The sequence below is a fragment of the Budorcas taxicolor genome, chromosome 3 (assembly GCF_023091745.1).
Source record: "Budorcas taxicolor isolate Tak-1 chromosome 3, Takin1.1, whole genome shotgun sequence".
In the NCBI taxonomy this organism is placed as follows: Eukaryota; Metazoa; Chordata; class Mammalia; order Artiodactyla; family Bovidae; genus Budorcas; species Budorcas taxicolor.
The window spans coordinates 107,165,954-107,173,833 of NC_068912.1; the positions used below are offsets into that span (position 1 = coordinate 107,165,954).

Sequence of the window (7,880 nt, forward strand, 5' to 3'; positions counted from 1 at the left end):
CTTTTTGTAGCTAAGAAAGACTAAATTGTTTTCCTTTATTTTTCACTTTAGAAACAATTTTATGTGCAAATAATCTATAATGCATTACCCATATATGCAATTCAAAAACAATGACCAGTTTTTAAAAATTAAAAAAAAATTTAAATAGGTCCTGGAGTCCTGGGAGAATAAAGCTTATTCTACTAGGAGTCTTAACTAAGAATTAAGTATTCCCAGGATTTCCTGTGTGGTCCAGTGGCTAGGACTCTATGCTCCCAATGGAGGGGGCCTGGGTTTGATCCCAGGTCAGGGGACTAGATCCCACATGCTGTACTTAAGACTCAATGCACCCAAATAAAATAAATGAAACATATTTTTTTAAAAAGAATTAAGTATTTCCCAAAGTGGAAATTATATAGTGCTATTTCAGGAACAGACTATTCAACTGATCCCCAATATTCACAAATGCCTACCGTAATGTTCATACTCAAGCCAGATCAAAACAGTCCAACATAATTAGGCCTCAATATATCAAACCATTATGTTCTTCTAAGATGCTAATAAACCAAAATTGGAAATACTAAAATCAAAAGAAGAGATACTGCCTGAGGGTAGTTATCATACAGATTTCTAGTTCCTTATTTATCCTTTCTAGAACATTAAGGGAATATTTTACTGCAAAGAAAATTTTATTTTATATATTACTTGTCATGAATTTGTCATTAATTACTACATAAATAGCAACCACCCTCTTCCAACAACACGAGAGACGACTCTACACATGGACATCACCAGGTGGTCAATATCGAAATCAGATTGATTATATTCTTTGTAGCTGATGATGGAGAAGCTCTATACAGTCAGCAACAACAAGATTGGGAACTGACTGTGGCTCAGATCATGAACTCTTCATTGCCAAATTCAGACTTAAATTGAAGAAAGTAGGAAAAACACTAGACCATTCAGGTATGACCTAAATGAAATCCCTTACGATTATACAGTGGAAGTGAGAAATAGATTCAAGGAATTAGATCTGATAGACGGAGTGCCTGAAGAACTATGGATGGAGATTTATAACATTGTACAGGAGGCTGTGATCAAAATCATCCCCAAGAAAAAGAAATGCAAAAAGGCAAAATGGTTGTCTGAGAAGGCCATACAAATAGCTGAGAAAAGAAGAAAAGTGAAAGGCAAAGGAGAAAAGGAAAGATATAAGCATCTGAATGCAGAGTTCCAAAGAATAGCAAGGTGAGATAAGAAAGACTTACTAAGTGATCAATGCAAAGAAACAGAGGAAATCAATGGATGGGGAAAGACTAGAGAGTTCTTCAAGAAAATTAGACATACCAAGGGAACATTTCATGCGAAGATGGGCACAATAAAAGACAGAAACAGTATGGACCTAACAGAAGCAGAAGATATTAAGAAGAGGTGGCAAGAATACACAGAGTGAGTGAGTGAGTGAAATCACTCAGTCGTGTCTGACTCTTTGTGACCCCATGGACGGTAGCCTACCAGGCTCCTCTGTCCATAGGATTTTCCAGGCAAGAGTACTGAAGTGGGTTGCCATTTCCTTCTCCAGGAGATCTTCCCAACCCAGGGATCGAACCCAGGTCTCCCACATTTTAGGCAAACGCTTACCATCTGAGCCACCAGGGAAGAGAATACACAGAAGAACGATACAAAAAAGATCTTAATGGCCCAGATAACCACAATGGTGAGATCATCACTCACCTGGAGTCAGACATCCTCGAGTGTGAAGTCAAGTGGGCCTTAGGAAGCATCACTATGCACAAAGCTAGTGGAGGTGATGGAATTCCAGTTGAGCTATTTCAAATCCTGAAAGATGATGCTGTGAAAGTGCTGCACTCAATATGCCAGCACATTTGGAAAACTCCAGCAGTGGCCACAGGACTGGAAAAGGTCAGTTTTCATTCCAATCTCAAAGAAAGGCAATGCCAAAGAATGTTCAAACTATTGCACAATTGGACTCATCTCATACACTAGCAAAGTAATGCCCAAAATTTACCAAGCCAGGCTTCAACAGTATGTGAACCATGAACTTCCAGATATTCAAGCTGGATTTAGAAAAGGCAGAGGAACTGGATATCAAATTGGCAACATCTGTTGGATCATAGAAAAAGCAAGAGAATTCCTAAAAAATGTCTGCTTCATTGACTATGGTAAAGCCTTTGACTGTGTGGATCACAATAAACTGTGGAAAATTCTGAAAGAGATGGGAATACCAGACCATCTTACCTGCCTCCTGAGAAATCTGTATGCAGGTCAGGAAGCAACAGTTAGAACCAGACATGGAAAAAGAGACTGGTTCCAAATTGGGAAAGGAGTACATCAAGGCTGTATATTGTCACCCTGCTTATTTAACTTGTATGCAGAGTACATCATGTGAAATGCCGGGCTGGATGAAGCACAAGCTGGAATCAAGATTGCCAGGAGAAATGTAGATAACCTCAAGTATGCAGATGACATCACCCTTATAGCAGAAAGTGAAGAGGAACTAAAGAGCTTCTTGATGAAAGTGAAAGAGGAGAGTGAAAAAGTTGGCTTAAAACTCAATATTCAGAAAACTAAGATCATGGCATTGGGTCCCATCACTTCAAGGCAAATAGATGGGAAACAATGGAAACAATGACAGACTTTATTTTTGGGATTCCAAAATCACTGCTGATGGTGACAGCAGTCATGAAATTAAAAGATGTTTCCTCTTTGAAGAAAAGCTATGACCAACCTAGACAGCATATTAAAAAGCAGAGACATTACTTTGCCAACGAAGGTCCATCTAGTCAAAGCTGTGGTTTTTCCAGTAGTCATGTATGGATGTGAGAGTTGGACCATAAAGAAAGCTGAGTGCCAAAGAATTGATGGTTTTGAACTGTGGTGTTGGAGAAGACTCTTGAGAGTCCCTTGGACTGCAAGGAGATCCAACCAGTCCATCTTAAAAGAGAACAGTCCTGGGTGTTCATTGCAAGGACTGATGTTGTAGATGAAGCTCCAATACTTTGGCCACCTGATGCGAAGAACTGACTCATTGAAAAAGACCCTGATGCTGGGACAGATTGAAGGCAGGAGGAGAAGAGGATGACAGAGGATGAGATGATTGGATGGCATCACTGACTCAATGGACATGGGTTTGGGTGAACTCCGGGAGTTAGTGATGGACAGGGAGGCCTGGTGTGCTGCAGTCCATGGGGTCGCAAAGAGTTGGACTGAGCGACTGAACTGGGCTGAACTACACAAATGCTGTCTACCGCCATTGACCAAATGGCATGGCCATTTTGTGTCCACAGTTCACTTCTGTATTTGCAAACATAATTTTCATGAATTATAGAAGTGTGTCTCTCAGCGAAGGTTTAATATTGAGATGCATCCATACTACCTGCTGTCCCACAGATGACGATGTAGGAAAGAAGTACTTCCATCCATTTCTGAGTGATCTTATGCGAAAAAATCAATAATGTAGAAGTTCTACGTCTCCATAGGAGATTTCCAGATTCAATTAAAGAAATGGTTTCAAGTAGTAAGAGTTTTAAGAACCATCTTCCATGTCAACATACTGTTGTAAATTCTGTACCATTTTGTCTTCCAGCTACTTTCCTTCACCTGAAAGAAGGGCCCAGATAAGATGGATGCTTTGCTCAACTGCTTTAATGTTCTGAACTTTATGTAGTTTTTTATTTTTCTTCAACTTGTTCATTATAAATTTAGCTTGGCATTTCTGTTTGGTCTCTTCAACTCTGTTCATTGCATCAGTGGTTTTATTCCACAGCTCTCTCTGTTATTTGACAGTGAGAGCTATGGAATATGTTTTTCAAATTCAAGTGAATTACTGCTGTGAGTTTTATATAGTTGCTATCTGGAATGCTTTAGTCCATCTGATCTTGCTAGGATTTCATTCTTTTTGAAGTTTTTATGACACTTGGTTTTACAGAACCTGAACACCTTTGGAAACAAACGTTGCTGTGGCCTGGGCGAACAGGGCTGAACAGAAATAACACTTCTCGCTTGTTGAACTCGCATGGAGACATGTAGGCTTAAGATGAAGTGACGTAGCCCTGGCACAGAAAGTGCTTCTCCAAGATAGACCAAATTTCAAGTTCATTTAGCTGACATGAAATCTGTGGAATTCAGGTAAATAGGTAGGTGATGCTCTCTTTGGTGGTATATATACTAAAATGGGAACAATACAGAGAAGATTAGCATGGCCTCAGTGATGCTCAATGATGACACAAAAATTCATGAAGTGTTCCATATTAAAAAAAAAAAAGTGAGAAACATTGCATTAGTCAGAACAGTCTAAATGTTCTGCGACAGAATGGTCCTTATTTCTTTACTTCGACGTATTTAAGCAAATGATCTAAATGAGAAAATACTATAAAGCCTCCTCCAGAAATAATTTATAAAAATCTTTTTAACTGACCTTGATTTATGCTTGATTTTTTTCCCTTAAACACACAAGCACAGAGTCTCCTATAAGAAAGGATTATTAGGCTTAATTTGCTTGAGGACACTGAAATGTTAATAGAGCTTCCCAGGTGGCATTAGTGGTAAAGAACCCACCTGCCAGTGCAAGAGAGGTAAGAGACATGGGTTCAGTCCTTGGGTTAGGTAGATCCCCTGGAGAAGTACATGGTAACCCACTCCAGTATTCTTGCCTGGAGAATCCTATGGACAGAGGAGCCTGGCTGGCTATGGTCCGTAGGGTTGCAAAGAGTTGGACATGACTGAAGCAACTTAGCATGCATGCCCTCACTGAGATATTGATAAACTTTGAATTCCTAAGTATCTTCCACTATATTCCATTTTGCATGTAACTTGCGTCCTATCAGTCTAGTAAAAGTCTTTGTTGTTTTGTTTTAGTTTTTGATTCTTCAACCACAAACTTAAAGAACATGGTTCACTTAAAGAACATGAAACGTAGAATAGATGGAATCCATTTTTGCTTATAAATAATCTGATAGAAAATGAGGACAGAGCTATCTTTCAAGGTGTAATCATGACAGAACTTCAAGGAATCCTCGAGCAATAGTAACTTGCCAAGAAGATTCAAGACACTTTCATTAACTCTCAATATTCTTTATTCTTTAGTCCCATTCAATTGTATGTACACATTATTTTCCAGATTATTATGTCATAGACTGAGGTGAGAGGGAAATATTTGTTTTCAATATAGTCCAACAACTTTGGTAGCTAGGCTCCAAGATGGTATCCAATAATCCTCTCCTTTTGATATTTATTTATTTGTTATTTAAAAAATGTTACAACCAAAAGTTATTAAACACCCCAAGTGTCCATCAATTGATAAATGGATAAAATATAGTAATTCTATACAACAGAATAATTTTTCAGAAAAAAAAATTTCCCAGTTTTATTGAGAGCTGATTGACATGTAATACTGTGCAAGCTTAAGGGATATAACTTGATAATTTGTTGTGCCTATATATTGCAAGGGCTTTCCTGATAGCTCAGTTGGTAAAGAGTCTGCCTGCAATGCAGGAAACCTGGGTTCGATTCCTGAGTTGTGAAGATCCCCTGGAGAAGGAAATGGCAATCCACTCTAGTATTCTTGCCTGGAGAATCCCACAGGCAGAGGAGCCTGGCAGGCTACAGTCCATGGGGTTACAAGAGTTGGACACGACTTAGCAACTAAACCACCACCATATGTTGCAAAATGATTGTCACAATAATTTTGTTAATAATTTAGTTAACACCTCTTAAGAAGAGGTGGCAAGAATACACAGAACTGTACAAAAAAGATCTTCACGACCAAGATAATCACAATGGTATGATCACTCACCTAGAGCCAGACATCCTGGAATGTGAAGTCAAGTGGGCCTTAGAAAGCAACACTATGAACAAAGCTAGTGGAGGTGATGGAATTCCAGTTGAGCTATTTCAAATCCTGAAAGATGATGCTGTGAAAGTGCTGCACTCAACATGCCAGCAAATTTGGAAAACTCCAGCAGTGGCCACAGGACTGGGAAATGTCAGTTTTCATTCTAATCCCAAAGAAAGGCAATGCCAAAGAATGCTCAAACTACCCCACAATTGCACTCAGCTCACACGCTAGTAAAGTAATGCTCAAAATTCTCCAAGCCAGGCTTCAGCAATACGTGAACCGTGAACTTCCAGATATTCAAGCTGGTTTTAGAAAAGGCAGAGGAACCAGAGATCAAATTGCCAACATCCGCTGGATCATCGAAAAAGCAAGAGAGTTCCAGAAAAATATCTATTTCTGCTTTATTGACTATGCCAAAGCCTTTGACTATGTGGATCACAGTAAACTGTGGAAAATTCTGAAAGAGATGGGAACACCAGACCACCTGACCTGCCTCTTGAGAAACCTGTATGCAGGTCAGGAAGCAACAGTTAGAACTGGACATGGAACAACAGACTGGTTCCAAATAGGAAAAGGAGTACGTCAAGGCTGTATATTGTCACCCTGCTTATTTAACTTATATGCAGAGTACATCATGAGAAACACTGGACTGGAAGAAGCACAAGCTGGAATCAAGATTGCCGGGAGAAATATCAATAACCTCAGATATGCAGATGACACCACCCTTATAGCAGAAAGTGAAGAGGAACTAAAAAGCCTCTTGATGAAAGTGAAAGAGGAGAGTGAAAAAGTTGGCTTAAAGCTCAACATTCAGAAAACGAAGATCATGGCATCTGGTCCCATCACTTCATGGGAAATAGATGGGGAAACAGTAGAAACAGTGTCAGACTTTATTTTTTTGTGCTCCAAAATCACTGCAGATGGTAACTGCAGCCACGAAATTAAAAGACGCTTACTCCTTGGAAGAAAAGTTATGACCAACCTAGACAGCATACTGAAAAGCAGAGACATTACTTTGCCAACAAAGGTCTATCTAGTCAAGGTTATGGTTTTTCCAGTGGTCACGTATGGATGTGAGAGTTGGACTGTGAAGAAAGCTGAGTGCCGAAGAATGGATGCTTTTGAACTGTGGTGTTGGAGAAGACTCTTGAGAGTCCCTTGGACTGCAAGGAGATCCAACCAGTCCATTCTGAAGGAGATCAGCCCTGGGTGTTCTTTGAAAGGAATGATGCTAAAGCTGAAACTCCAGTATTTTGGCCACCTCATGCAAAGAGTTGACTCATTGGAAAAGACTCTGATGCTGGGAGAGATTGGGGGCAGGAGGCGAAGGGGACGACAGAGGATGAGATGGCTGGATGGCATCACTGACTCGATGGACGTGAGTCTGAGTGAACTCCAGGAGTTGGTGATGGACAGGGAGGCCTGGCGTGCTGCGATTCATGGGGTCGCAGATTCAGACACAACTGAGCGACTGAACTGAACTGAAACTACATAATTCATTTTTGTGCATGTATGGGAGGTGGGAATATTTAAGATTTACTCTCAATAACTTTCCTGGCCTTGTGATATTCATTCTCTTGTCTTCTTCCCCTCCATATTTAATCAAGACTGACTTGTGAGATTTTTAGAATTCTCCTGAAGTGGTCATATGAACCTACTGAGTATAGGTCATAGAGTAGGCCTTCTGCTTTAGTCTCTTGGGTAACTTGCTTTTGAGGAATAAGTCACTATTTTATGAAGATTCTAAGTAACTCTGGGAGATACTCACATGGAAAGGAACTGAGGCCTCCTACCAACAGCTGACACCAACTTTCCCACTTGGAAGCAGATCCCACAACCCCAGTCAAGCTTTCAGATGACTACAACTCTAGTTGACATCTTAATTGCAATCTCATGAAAGATTCTGAACTTCTCTGCCAAAATCTCCTGCATTCCTGACCCACAGGAACTATGAGACATAATAGTTTATTGTTGTTTTATGCCACTAAATTTTGGGGTAATTTGTTATATAGCAACAGATAATTAATTAATCTCCATTTTCAAG

At 39.8% G+C, this 7,880-nt stretch overlaps 1 non-coding gene and 1 pseudogene across 1 annotated transcript; one reads left to right on the plus strand and one right to left on the minus strand.

The window, feature by feature from the left end:
• Positions 1-3,526: 3,526 nt before the first annotated feature.
• On the minus strand, positions 3,527-4,099 carry LOC128045626 (probable ribosome biogenesis protein RLP24; annotated as a pseudogene).
• A 44-nt stretch (positions 4,100-4,143) lies between these two features.
• LOC128045846 (U6 spliceosomal RNA) lies at positions 4,144-4,255 on the plus strand. Its single transcript, XR_008199180.1, has one exon. It is a non-coding gene; the product is annotated as a U6 spliceosomal RNA (small nuclear RNA).
• Positions 4,256-7,880: the final 3,625 nt, after the last annotated feature.